Consider the following 14,749-nt stretch of genomic DNA (forward strand, 5'->3'; position numbering starts at 1 on the left):
GAAGAAAATGGAAACACATTAGATGAACCTCATGTTTTCCTATCTTTTTGCCTGAGGGTACTTTCTGGACAGTAATGTAATTAGGTGTAGCCCAAGCCAGTAATGACAGTTTCACTGAGCTGATGAAGCAGAAACAGTAGTTTAAGGTTCCTGAAGCAACTTTCATATGCTGCACTGAGTACTGGAGGGAAGAGAGCTCGGGTAAGGACAGGGCTTGTCCACAGGTGCTTGGCCAAGAGTTGGCCCGTGTTTCCATCATGTGAACTTTGAAGCGTCTAATAGAGCGCGGATGCTGCAGGGCGGAGCTCTGAACAAAGATGCCGAAGGCCTTGCAGAGCCAGGAGATACCAGATTTCTGGCCTGGCAGTCGAGCAAATTCTCAGTGGGCACCTCAGTGACAGGGCTGAGATTCTCGAAAAGTCAGACTGCGGAGGTAAAGACTACGTTCTAAATTTTTTTAATGTTTTTATTTCTTTTTTAGAGAGAGAGACAGAGCGAGTGGGAGAGGGGGGCAGAGAGAGAGAGGGAGACACAGAATGTGAAGCAGGCTCCAGGCTCCGAGCTGCCAGCACAGAGCCCGACGCAGGGCTGCAACTCACAAGCTGTGAGATCGCGACCTGAGCCAAAGTCGGACACTCAACCAACTGAGACACCCAGACACTCGGGTAAAGACTACATTCTATAGTAAAAGTCACAGTCTAGGACTAAGGACCACACTGACATAAAGAATTGTACCCAACCATATTCAAGAACAAACACCAGTAATTCAATAGCATGCCAGAGCAAAACATAATGCACTTTAAGGGGAGACAACATAATCTAGAGCCCCTACAATTAGTCAATCACAGTGTTCAATATAAACATGGAAAAGACCTAGAAATGCTTGGAATCAGAGATGCTGGTCAAGAGAAACCATGAGTCAGCATACACAAACACAAAGACGACACAGATACTAGACTTCATAAGGCAAGGACTTCATAATAACTATCATAAATATGTTGAAGGACTTAAATGAGAGAATAAACACAAGGAGGAAGTTGTGAGCCCTCTCCCCCAAAATACTATGAAAAAGATCCTAAAAAGAAGTCTTACAACTGAACAGTAGTGTATTTAAAATGAAATTTAAAAAAATAGTAATAAATAAAATGAAATTTAAAACGCCGAGTGTAAGCATCAGATTGAAGGCAATAGGAGAAAGAGTCAGTAGATCTGAGGGCAGATCAACACAGATTTTCAAATAGGAAAAATGGACAAAGAGATGACCTGTGGGATAACCTGAAAGTCAACATGCCTATAATTGGAGTTCTAGAAAGAGAAGACAGAAATAATAGGAAAGGAGAAAGATAATAAATCAATTACCAAAATCACACAACATTTGACTTAAAAACTCAATCTACAGGGGCGCCTGGGTGGTTCAGTTGGTTAAGCATCCAACTCTAGGTTTCAACTCAGATCATGATGTCATGGGTCGTGAGTCTGAGTCCCGCAACAGGTTCTACGCTGACAGCGTGGCAACTGCCTGGGATTCTTTCTCTGTCCCTCTCTCTTTGCCCCTCCGACACCTCTCCCTCTCTCTTTCAAAATAAGTAAACTTAAAAAAAAAACTCAACCTAAAGATCTAGGAATAATCTAAATTACATAGCAACATGGAAGCACTGAAAACATATTTAGGCATATCCAAATAAAACTGCTGAAAACAATTGAAAAGATAAAAATTTTAAAGCAGTCAGGAAAAGAAAAGATACATAATGTACAAGAAATTATAAAACAAAAAAATAATTCACATTTTATAAGGAAAAAAAAACCCTCACAATGGAATGGCATCCTTACAGTAATTATCACACACACACACACACACACACACACACATGCACTCATGCGCACACACACACGCACACACACAACCCACCTAGACTTCATCACATGTCCAGAAAAAATATAATTCAAAAGGTAAAAGAATAATAAAGACAATTGTAACTAAACAAAATCTGAGAGAATTTACCATCAACTGAACAATGTTGCATAAAACGATAAAGGAAGTTCTTCATGTTGAATGGAAATGACACTGGGGAGGTATGAAATGGACTACAGATAGATATGTGTATGTATATATAACAGCCCGAGGTATCAGAGGAACTCTCTGAACTATATTTATGACTTTTCTGTAAATCTAAAACTAAATTAAAATGTTTATTATTTTCAAAGCATTCATATGGACAGAGTAGTTCACACCTCTATGCCACTAAGTTACTGGATGTATAATTTTGAGCAATCACAATTGTCCTGAGACTCAATTGTCCCATGCAAAAATAGGAAAAATGACAAGATGAACTTGAGAGGTGCCTGTGTGTGAAAGGAGATGATCCGGGCTGAGTAATGCCAGACACGTATCAAGGAAACTATCTATTGTTTTTTGCTATTCATTTTATTGTCATGATTTTACTCTTATTTTTCTTACCATCATCATTAATCTCTTTCAAAGTTACTTGGATCACTTGGAAGCAGCCGCCCAGAGCGCAGTTGTGACAAAAGCCCCAAGGTGACTTTGGGACTAAGTATTGTGATTGATTCAAGGTTCCTGCTTCATGGTGGTTTGAGGAATGATGGGCGACAGTCCCCACATCAAGGGTATTTCATTTCTGACTTAGAAGAAGTTGGCTGGTCTAAGAGGTGAGGTTTCAAAGAAATTTAAGACACTGCAGGAGCGCATTATCTCTGGGGAAAGCTCCTGATGGACAATGCAGGATTACATTCCTAGTGGTCATAAACTTCTTGGTGAATCCATGCTTTCGACATCAAATGTCTCTTTCTGTCACAAGATTTGCTTCCAGGGTGAGACATATGGAGCCTATCCTTCTAGTGATCGTGAGCATTGTCTTCAGGATCAACCCTTAATGTGGCACACAAATGCCCCCCTGACCATCCAACTGATTTTTTTTCCCACTGCTGCTCCCTGCTGCAGGCAACATGGCCCTACTTCCTGTCCTGACATTTTCCGATACCCTCCAGGGCTGCCTATGCTTCTGCATGCAGTCCCACCCACAGCTCACAAATGCAGATGCTCAGTCTGCAACCCTGGGAATTTTACCTCTGACCCAAATATGCCTGTTTATTCATATATCTATTTCTTATTCTTTTTCCAAACTCCCACTAACACTTCAAGGCTCATTACAGAGTTTCCTTCTCTGTGAATCCAGGGTTACTCCCTTGGACAATGAGTCACTCATGTTTCCCCCCACAGACACACCTTTGGTGGAATGGAACTCCTTGAGGGCAGGACTATGTCTTAAGGATAAGGAGGGGCTTAGCACTAAATACAATGTCAGGTTTAATCTTCTTTTAAATGAGGCAAACCTTACAGTGAAATGCTCAAGTCTTCATAAATTTCGATGAGTTTTAACAAATGCATGTGCTGGTGGAACTAACATCCTGCACGATGTGTAGAGCATTCACTTACCCCAGAAATTTCCCTCATGGCTCCTTTCAGTTAATCTGAAAGCCGATAAGCCACACACAGTTTCTATTTCTATCAGTATAGTGTGACTTTCTCTGTTCTTATACTTTACATACGTGGAATCATACAGTATAGATGTTCATGCCTGGCTTCTTTTCTACTTTCTTTTTTTAAAAATTCATCCTTGTCATTGCAAGTATTGGTATTTCATTTCATTTCTTCTTGCGGAATAGAATGCTAGCGTACGAATATGTCATGGTCTGTTCATCTCCTGTTAATGAGTCTGGGGGTTGATTCCAACTCGGGTGTGTTATGAATAAAGTTGCCACAAACCTATGTTTTCATGACTCCTAGATATATACTTAGAGTGTATGGCTTGGGCAAGAGAGTAGGTAAATGGTATATGTTTAATTATATGTTTAATTATGTATGTGTATATTTAATTATAATATATGTTTAATTATACATTTATATATAGCCATTTTCATCACAGAATGTCTAGGATACATACTAATTACATGACTCATCACTTTGGATGTGAACCTTGATCGCCTGCCTGAGGCAGCTTCTCCGTTTTCTCCACTGTCAGATCACTCATCCACGTGCCCTTTTCATGCGGAATTTTTTGGAGGAAATTTCTTCTGTGCAGCTCACACTGAATAGCCCACGATTTTATACCTACACACCTCCAGTGGTCTGCTGTCACGACACGCCAGTGAGTTCGGGCTGTCCTGAGAATTGCCAACTCTTGCGTGTTTCATTTTGTTTATCTTCTGTTGCCTTGATTACCTTATGCCTCCTCAAACCACATTTCCATTTTCTCAACTAATGCTTCTGCCATTTGACAGACTCGTTGGAAGCATACTGACGTAGTTAATTTACTGACACCTTCAGAAAGGGAATCTGGGATCCAGTAGTTACTGGGACTCCTCCTTCCTACACCACAGCGCAAACACAGCACACTCCGTTCTAATTATGTATTCACATAACACTTCCTTATGCTAAATATAAGCCTTTTTATTGAAAACCACCGTGGCCAAACGGAAGGGACATGACAGTTAACTTGAAGGATCTTTCGATGCCTTAAAATGATGAGTTGAGCATCAAAAATATATATATTGACTGCAGTGAATTAAATCACAACCAATTACAATAAAACCTTGATTCGCGAGCATAATTTGTTCCGGAAACATGCTTGTAATCCACATCACTTGTACATCGAGGCGAATTGCAAGAACCATTGACTCAGTTACGATGATGTGACATTTTGCGTCACCTACTACTCATATTGCAAGGCATCGCTCATTCATCACATTAAAATTTATTAGGAATGTTTGCGCATCTTGCAGAACACCCTCAGAACAAGTTCCTTGCAATTCAAGTATTACTGTAATTGTTAACCTATTGATTAATAATGGTACCCCAAAAATATCAGGTCAACTTTGGAAGTTGCTAGGGCACAAACTGTATCTTGTGAATTTGTAAAGAGAAAGAATAATAATTTTTGCAACAGAAGAGAGAGGTGTAAAATAAGATCAGCAAAATAGTCATGATCATTGAAGCTAGGTGGCAGCACATGGGATTCAATAAATGTCCTTTCTAATTTTGCATTTTTGAAGTTTGTGCCACGATGTGTTCAATGCCGTACCCTTAAAGACAAAATGGCATGCATAAAGTGCTGGATAAATATTTAAAGAACTAAGTGAAACTACCACTGATGGATGTAACCATGTCAAACTCAGCTAATTTAATTCTTTCTCTTCACATGCATACAGCTGATTAAAAATAAATCTGTAGTCTCTACTATGTGCTACTGGTAAACAACCAAGGTACCAAGTATTAAAAGTGAGAACCTGAACATGAAAAGTATGACACTGGCCTTAAAATCAGGTTCTGGAATTTAGCACAAAAGTCCTAGTGATGAGTCCCGATTCTATCTTTGAGGGGATGTGTCATCTCTACTAGTTTAAATAAAGCCCTTCAGGGGCGCCTGGGGGGCTCAGTCAGTTGAACGCCGGACTTGGGCTCAGGTCATGATCTTGTGGTTCATGAGTTTGAGCCCCGCGTCGGGTTCTGTGCTGACAGCTTAGAGCCTGGAGCCTGCTTTGGGTTCTGTGTTTCCCTCTCTCTCTGCCCCTCCCGTCCCCTCTCTCAAAAATAAATAAACACTAAAAAAATTAAATAAAGCCTTTCAGAGACTCTCGATTCCATGTTAACAATGTGGGAAGTAAACATCTAGGTTATAGTAGGAACGGAAGGGGATACGTGTGAAAAATAATCTGCAGAGTAGAGTGTTGGACAGAAGCTGTTCCTTTAAAAAGGTTACAAAGGGCACTGAGGAATGCCTGCACTGGACCAAATAGAACAACAAATCATGCCAGAAAATGATACAGAGCATTTGATGAGTGCATTGCAGATAATACCAGCGATACACCTTACGATCTGGTTTGACATCCTTCTGGAAAGAGAACTGGAACTCTAATCCCAGACTGACTGCCGGTCATCATTGAGCTTGTTAGAGGGACTAACATCTTTGGTCATCCTCCCCTTTTTGCCTATAACCCAACTTCAACTATATAATAAATCCAACTTCTTTTGACTTAGTATCTATCAATTACAGTAAAATTATATGTGTTAAAAATAAATGACCCAACTGATGAGAACTCCACTGAAATTTTCCGGAATAGCGTTCAGGGACTTAAAGGCTCTCAAATATTCAATAAGCGATCACAAATGATACATAATTTATTATGTATAAGAGGAAAACACGCTTGAACTGTTGACAGTGTGGAACAGGGATCTGTGGTAGTCAGTTGCCAATTGTCCCCGTGATTCTGACCTCCTGGTATTTGTGCCTTTGGGCACCTGTCCTCCTCATCACTGGTAGTGCTGACCTGTATAACCAAGATTCTACTGTGGAAATGCTATATGTGACTTCTGAGGCTAGGACCCAGAAGACATTCTGGTTTCCACCTTCTGTCTTTTGGATCACTTGCTCGGAAAAAACAGTTGCCACGTCGTGATAACACTCAAGCATTCCTGTGGAGTGGTCCCTATGGCAGGAGCCTGATGTCCCCACAAATAACCAGAGCTAATGTCAGTATTTCCGGGTAAGTTACTGAACCGCCTAACGAGTGGATCCCTCTGCTCCGGTAGAGCCTTCTGTTGACTATAGTCCCAGCCAACCAGCCGACAGCAGCCTCGTGAGACCCTGATACCAAACCACGTGGCTAAGCTGGTCCCGGATTTTGGACCCAGAGACACCGTGTGAGGTAATAAATGCATATTGTTTCAAGCCACTCATTTCAGTGTTGTTTGTTTTACAGCAAAAGAGAAGCAATGCAAAGTCTAAAATACAGTGCACAGTTTTATTCTGTGGTAAAGCGTGTATCACAGTGCAATGCAGCACATTTTTATTAATCAACTTGGTTGATGTCTAATTTATATATAACAACAGGCACAGAGTTTAAGTGCACACTTTGATGAGTTGTGACAAATGTATACACCTGTGAAACTGTCACCCATGATCGAGATGCAGAACATTTCCATCACTCAGTGATGTCGCCGCTGCTCAACCTCAGTGAATTCTTGCCCCAACATGGGCGCCAGGCTGATCTGCCTTCTCTCAGGAGTGAAAGCATTTGAGTCTTCTAGATTTTAATATAAATGGAATCATACAATCTTTTGTATCCAGTGCCCATTTACTGCAAATATTTTTGAGATTCACCCACGTTGCCATGGGCATCATTAGCTCATTCCTTTTATTGACATGTAGTATTCTATTATACGGACATAACATCACTTTATTTTTTTAATCTTTATTGAGGTATAATTGGCATATAAAATTGCAACATAGTGAAAGTGTACAAGTGTACGTTGTGGTGATTTGGTATACATGCATGTCCCACCTTATTTATGCAACCTCGTGGTCTGGACATTTGTGTTGCTTCCGGGTTTTGGCTAGTATGGATGAGGCTGCTATCACCAACCACACCCAATTCCACGAATTGCAGGATAGTATGGTTAGTGGGCATTTAACTTTTAAAGAAAGGCAAACTATTATTCAAAGTCATATCATTTTGCACCCCCTCCCGCAATGTATGGGTCGCTCCACAGTGTCACCAACACTTCATATTGTGTGTGTGGTTTTTTAAGTTTGTTCATTCTACCGAGTACGTAGTGATATTTCATTGTGGCTTTAATTTGCATTTCTTGGATGACTAATGAAGATACATACCTTCTCGTGGGCTCGTGGCCATTTGCTTTGCTGACACATAAACTCTCTTCAAATATGTTATATTTGTAGTGGGTTGTTTGTCTTTCTATTATAAAATTGTGAGAGTTCTTCATACAGCGTGGGCATAAGTCCTGTTTTGAGTATTATGTATTGTAAATAGTCTCTCAGTCTGTGACTTGCCAATTCATTTTCCCAATGATGCCTCCTGATAGGACCAAGGATGTGAATTTTGATGTAGTCTAATTTACCCTTGTTTTTTTTTTTATGTTGATTGCATCCTGTACCCCATCTAAAAATTCTTGCCTACTCCGACTGTGCAAAGATATTGTCCTAAATTTTTGTTCAAAAATTTTATAAGTTTATCCTTTATGCATAGATGACAGAAACTAATGAGTCCTAATATCTAGGAAAAAAAAAAGTAGCTCGTGTATTAGCTGGATAGCCTGGGGGAAGTCATTTAATATTCTGAGAACAAGATACTTCATCTCTATAACTGAGATTATAATGTTATCCAGACCTGCTTTGAAGGGTTTTTGAGAAACTCAACATGATACAGGACCCACAAGTTTTGGTAACTCACACAGACTATATATGTGGATGATACTACATAAAGCAACATCAATACCCAGAAAATGTTATTGACTAATTACAAAATAAATACCATTTCTCCCTCATGGCATTTCTGTTTTCTCTTCTCTGTTTACTTATATGCATCGCATTCTTTAATGTTTGGGTCTTCACTAACCAAGCAAGGAGTATGACATAAAAAGCTTTTGGACCACAAGCATACTGTTCTAAGTACTACACCATATAAGAAAGCAGGAATCAATTTTTGAGTAACTCTTGTACATAAGACCCGTTGTTGGTGACATACATTAATGCTTTCTTTTAGTATGCTCTAGAGACAAGTGCACAAAATTATGACTTTACTTCAAACTGTTGCAATAATAGACCATTTTAAGTGATACTCAATGTTATTGTTACTTAAAAATAAAAGAAAATGATTTCGTCTCTGAGTAAGACTGGACTTTAGAACTTGAGCTTTGTGACATCTTTCTACTCCAGGATTTAAGGCAGTGATTCTTAAACCCTTTCAATTTTCCAATTCTTTGAAAACCTGGAGCTCCTGCAATTGCAAGCAATGTTTCCATTCTCAGGACAAATTTCCCCTATTTTATGGAACGTCTTAAAAAATTTTAATGTTTATTTATTTAGTTTGAGACAGAAAGAGAAAGAGAGAGAGAGAGAGAGTAGGGGAGGGGAAGAGAGAAAGGGAGAGAGAGAATCCCAAGCAGGCTTCACGTTATTAGCGCAAAGCCCAATGTGGAACTCGTTCCCACGAACCATGGGATCATGACCTGAGCCGAAATCAAGAGTCAGACACTTAACTGACCGAGTGACTCTGGCACCCTTCACCTTATTAAATTTTATCAGATCTCATCAAGAAAATGAAATTATTCTCCAAAATCTTACCACGGCTTTGTGTTTATCGTTCTACCTTTTTGATATTTATTTGTGTAAATAACAATTACCTTTCTAGATATTTGTTATGGGGGAAATTAATATTTAATAGGAAAGTTTAATATTTTCCAATCTGGTTTTCCACTATTTCTTTTTTTTTTTTAATTTTTTTTTCAACATTTATTTATTTTTGGGACAGAGAGAGACAGAGCATGAACGGGGGAGGGGCAGAGAGAGAGGGAGACACAGAATTGGAAACAGGCTCCAGGCTCCGAGCCATCAGCCCAGAGCCCGACGCGGGGCTCGAACTCACGGACCGCGAGATCGTGACCTGGCTGAAGTCGGACGCTTAACCGACTGCGCCACCCAGGCGCCCCTAGTTTTCCACTATTTCAAGTAGTCTTTCAGATTCTTTAGGCTCTCTAACGGATCTCAATTAAATAGTTTATAAATTCAGTAAACTAAGGATGTTAGTCCCTTTTAGATTCCAAAGGAATCTTTGGTCTATTCACTCATTGGGAATGAGAACAGAAAACTCTGGTTCAGATTAGTACTCAGACATCGAGTCTCTCATGACAACACCAAGTGCACGATTAATAGAAAAATGTCAAAGCTTCTATCAAAATGCTCTTTGTCTATTTTGTCCTCACCCCTTAACAAACTGTATCTCTTCTATCAGCTCAGTAAAAGGAGGCTTCCTTTGCCCAGACTTCATGGAAATGTATCTCAAGGAACCATAACTCCAGTTTCTTGGCCAGCTCCCTCATTACTGCAACGAACTTAGCCCTCTATCTCCTCTTTTTATGTTCCACTCCATTAGGAAAGGAGATCATATTTTCTGAACTGATGAAATTAAACTTGCCCATATTTTCCCAGTCATCATAATTTTTACAAAGAGCTCATCTAATCAATTTTTGGCAAGAGAACGACAATACTATACTAGATAGCACCATTAAGATGAAATGGTCATGCTGTTGAATTAGAGATACTTAAATTAGGTAGACTAAAATTTAGTTTGGCTTTTATTGTCCTCATTCTTCTAACCCTTAAATACATGTTTTGCAAGGCTGGTCATTTAACTCCCATCAATATTTCTCCCAGTGCAGAAAGGAAATATCATTTTCCAGGCTTTTGCAGAGATATTACGGAGAAACTGAATTTGTAAGCTTAATGTCAGATTGTCAAAGGAGGCAATGAAAACCCTCTGCCTGTCCTAGCATACAGAATGCCAAGCACAACAGTTAAGCAATGTATATCAGTGATATACATCTGATATTGGCATAACCCAAGACATGCCCAAGATAACTTCTGTAGTTGGGACCCCCAATTTCTTCTGGTAACCATGCATGGAGTACTTACTATGCATATGTACCTACTAAGTGTTACAATGTTTCTATAGAGAAAGAGACTTAGTATCTATCTGTAAAGAGTTACAGCTCTGCAAGAAAGACAGGGTTATATACAAATAAACCACAGGGTGATATGAAATTTCATAAAATCCAAAGAGCAATGACTGGAAATAGCATTCTTAGACATGCTCAAGCCAGAAGCACATTGTCTATAAGTGAGCCATCCATCTCACTTATAAAAGAATATGATTGAAGAAATAAACCCAGTAAACCTATAAAAATGATCACCTTTGTAGGAAATAGGACCCGGGTCTGCTGGCCCAATCTGGGTATAGGATGCAGGGGAGGGCAAGATGTGGGTTTGCATATCATTTATCTGTGGGATGCACTTGCAGGGCCAAAGTGGGTGATCAAGAAGCCAGGCCAGGTATGGAATGAGTTACCCATCCAAAGGAGGTAGGAAGAGAGGGTTTGCCTTGCAGGGGGAAACAAGAATTTAGGAAATCAGCAAGTGAACGCAGATTTACCAAAACCATTACACGATGTTATTTTGGAGAATTGTGAAAATTGTTATGAGGGATAATTACGCAGTATCATGCAAGCATGTTAAGTGGGGAAACCAGAATAATCCAGAAGGCACAGGAAGACTTCTTTGAAGATGTGATTTACAGCCAATGTCCCAGTGCCAGGATGGACATGAGAAGTCAGACATCCTGTGGCTCTAAGGATCATGGCCATATTGACTGAAGACTCTGCAGGGAGTGGTCAGAGATGAATGGAAAGGAGGCAGGAGTGAGATCATGTGGGTCTGAGAAGCAGGGCTAACATTTGTTATTATTCCACATTTGAGGGGAAGCTGTTAGAGGTTTGGGTTTTTTCTTAAAAAAAATTTTTTTTAAATATTTATTTATTTATTGGAGACAGAGAGACACAGTGCAAGCAGGGGAGGGGCAGAGAGAGACAGAGAGACGCGGAATCCAAAGCAGGCTCCAGACTCCAAGCTGTCAGCACAGAGCCCAACACGGGGCTCGAACCCATGAAGCGCGGGATCATGACCTGGCTGAATTCAGACACTTAACTGACTAAGCCACCCAGGTGCCCCTAGAGGTTTTTGAAATGAGGATATGCATGATGCAATGTATGTTTTACTATTATTATTTTGGCCAAAGTCTATATAATGAACTGAAAAGGCTTATAAGTGGTTGGCAATAGACCACTTTGGGGGCTCAGGCAATGTAGAAGAAGGTGACAGAAGCTTGTGTTTGAGGGCTAGCAATGAATACAGGGAGAAATCAATTAATTAAAAAGCAATGTTGGGGGGCACCTGAGTGGCTCAGTCAGTTAAGCATCTGATATCAGCTCAGGTCATGATCTCAAGGTTCATAGGTTCGAATCCCACATCAGGCTCTGTGCTGACATCCTAGAGCCTGGAGCCTGCTTCGGATTCTGTGTCGCCCTCTCTCTCTTCCCCCCCCCCCCCTTTCACTCTGTCTCTTTCTCTCAAAAAGAAATACACATTTAAAAAAAATTTTTAAAGCAATGTTGGAGTTAAATTGATTGGAAATGGAGTCTGAGGGAGACAATCCTGTCCTGGTCTCTGACTGGTGTAAATCTTAATTGCAGCTAATTTGCAAAGTATGGAAGAATACAAAAAAAAAATAAAAAACAAAATGAAAATTAACATACATTCCACTAGATAATCATGGTGAACTTTTTTTCTAGTCATACATATGCATTGTTTTCTTCAATCAGGGTCTCATAGTAAATATAATTTTATATCCTGGTTTTTGACTTATGTTGTGAGACTTTTCAAATATCATAAAGAATACTTATTGCAAAATCACAATTATAATGGCTTATATTATCTTATGGAAGTATCCTCATATAAAATACTAGTCACTTTTTATTAGGCATTTTGGTTATTTCTATATTGTTACCCTTATAAATAATGCTACAATGAATATTATTGTTTGCAAACCTAGTGAACATCCCCGTGTGTTTCTTCTGTATTAAATCACAGAGAAGAAATTATGGGACTAAAGGCATTTCCTTTATTAAGACACTCGCTGTGTTGCAAAGCTTTTCTCCAGAAATTTTGTTTCGATGGACAGTTGCACTAGCAGCCTATGAGAGCATGTGTTTTGCAATCTGGGCACCAACAGAGACCTTTAGTTTTTAAATGCAGTAAAACCTTGGTTTGTGAGCATAATTCATTCTGGAAACATGCTTGTAATCCAAAGCACTTGTATATCAAAGCAAATTTCCCCATAAGAAATAATGGAAATTCAGAGGACTCATTCCAACAAGCCAAAAATATTCATATAAAAATGATTACAATGCTGTAATATAATACAAAATAATAAAGAAAATACAAAATATAAAGAAAAGTAAACAGATTAACTGCACTTCCCTTTGGCAACCTTTGTGGCTGGTGTGAGGGAGACAAGAGAGAGGAGGGTGATTGTGTAGAATGACTTTCACTATCACTAACCGAATCACTGCCGTCTATTGGCTCAATGGAATCTTTTTCTTTTCATGCAGCTTTAACAAGGAGCCTATCCAAAGACACTTGCTTTTGCCTCCTTTTGAGAATTTTGCGGAAATGTGACACTGCGTTATCGTTAAACAGATTCATCCCTCACACTGCTATAGCTTTATTCGGGTGGTGCTTTTCTACAAAATTTTGCTCTGTTTCCCACATTTGATACATCTCTCTAATCTCATTTGAGGTGAGGGATTCCACTGCTTTTTCTCTCCTCTGCACACAAGATGCAGACATAGACTTATAAAATCTTGCAATTTCGACCACTTGCTTACCTTATTCGTACTTCTCGATGATTTCCTTCTCCACATCTGCCATAATCATCTCCTTACCACCTTTCTTTTTAACCTGTTTCTGCATGGGGGCCATTATATCCACTCACGTGGATGTTGATTATGGTACCGTGTTAATTAACTCTGGTCATATACTGTATTTAATGTAACTGGCAATAAGGCAGCAGAGGAAAGGGTCTATATCTGCAGGCACCTGACCTAGAATGAAGCAGAGCATTCCTAAGCTCACTCTTGGATGGAAACGCATAGGTGCCTTGAAGTGACAAAAAACACACTAGTGCCAGTTATGAGCACCTTCCAACATTCTGAAAAATCACTGATTTCTATCAAACACCACAGCCTGAGACCGAGCATCTGAGCGTGGGAGACGATCACCCACAATCCCACAGAGAGAGAGAGAGAGAGAGAGAGAGGGAAGAACCATTAGTTCAGTGTGATCATGTGATGTTTGGTGTCACGTAAGACTCATATTGTAGGTCATCACTCGTTTATCAAGTTAAAATTTACCAGAAATGTGTGCTCATCTTGAGGAACACTCACAGAACAAGTTACTCTCCATCCGAGGTTCTACTGTATTCTTCATGAACTCGCAGGTGGAAAGTGTCAACACATCAGGGTCCCAGATTCTAGAGAGGAAGATTCCAGATTCTAGGGAGAAGAGATTCTCAAGACAATCTTGGGTCAGACACCTGGCCCTGCTCCTATTATCAAAGCACAGAAGTTAGATTGTGAAAGTACAGACACAACTATGACATTCACTCCCATGGGTGCAAAAAGCCTTCAAGAACAGAAAAGAAAATTGTGAACTGGACCAAAACCCCTGAGGAAGTGGATAGCGATGATGAACAGGAATATTCAAAGAAGGAGGGATTTAAGATTTTATAAATATAGAGTCAGGCTGCCAAAATATCCTTCCAAGTGGCCTCATTAAAAGACATTCTTCCATGAGCCTACACTCCTCTCTCCCCATAAGCTCCTCCTACCTCTCCTCAAATCTGGTAAGAACCAACTGAAAGACCTTCCAAGTCCTAAAACTGGGCTGATCTGCCTCTATTGCTCTCATATTGCTCCTTAACAATCTATCACCAACTTAACAGCTTGAGACAACATACGTTTAATTGTTCCTTTCCAGTTTGGGAGATCAGAAGCTTGAAACATGTCGTATAGGACTAAAATCAGGCTGTTGGCAAGAGTACATTCCGTCTGGAAGCTCTGGGGAAGAATCTGTTCTTTGATGTGTCCAGCTTCTAGAAGTTTCCCACATTCCTTGGCTCCTGGCCACATCAGTCCAACGTCTGTTTCCATTGCCACAAAGTTTTCTCGCTGATGCCTCTGCCTCCTCTTAAAGGACTCTTGTGATTACTTTGGACCTAATCCAGGATAATCCCACCATCTCAAGATTGCCAATTTAAT

At 39.9% G+C, this 14,749-nt stretch overlaps 1 pseudogene; it reads left to right on the forward strand.

Moving 5' to 3' along the window:
- The first annotated feature begins 289 nt into the window (after positions 1-289).
- Positions 290-14,749, forward strand: part of LOC121043083 (mitochondrial inner membrane protease subunit 1-like) — a 43,246-nt pseudogene continuing 28,786 nt past the window's right edge.

This window comes from Herpailurus yagouaroundi, unplaced genomic scaffold (genome assembly GCF_014898765.1).
Source record: "Herpailurus yagouaroundi ecotype Mexico unplaced genomic scaffold, PumYag 186, whole genome shotgun sequence".
NCBI classification, from domain to species: domain Eukaryota; kingdom Metazoa; phylum Chordata; class Mammalia; order Carnivora; family Felidae; genus Herpailurus; species Herpailurus yagouaroundi.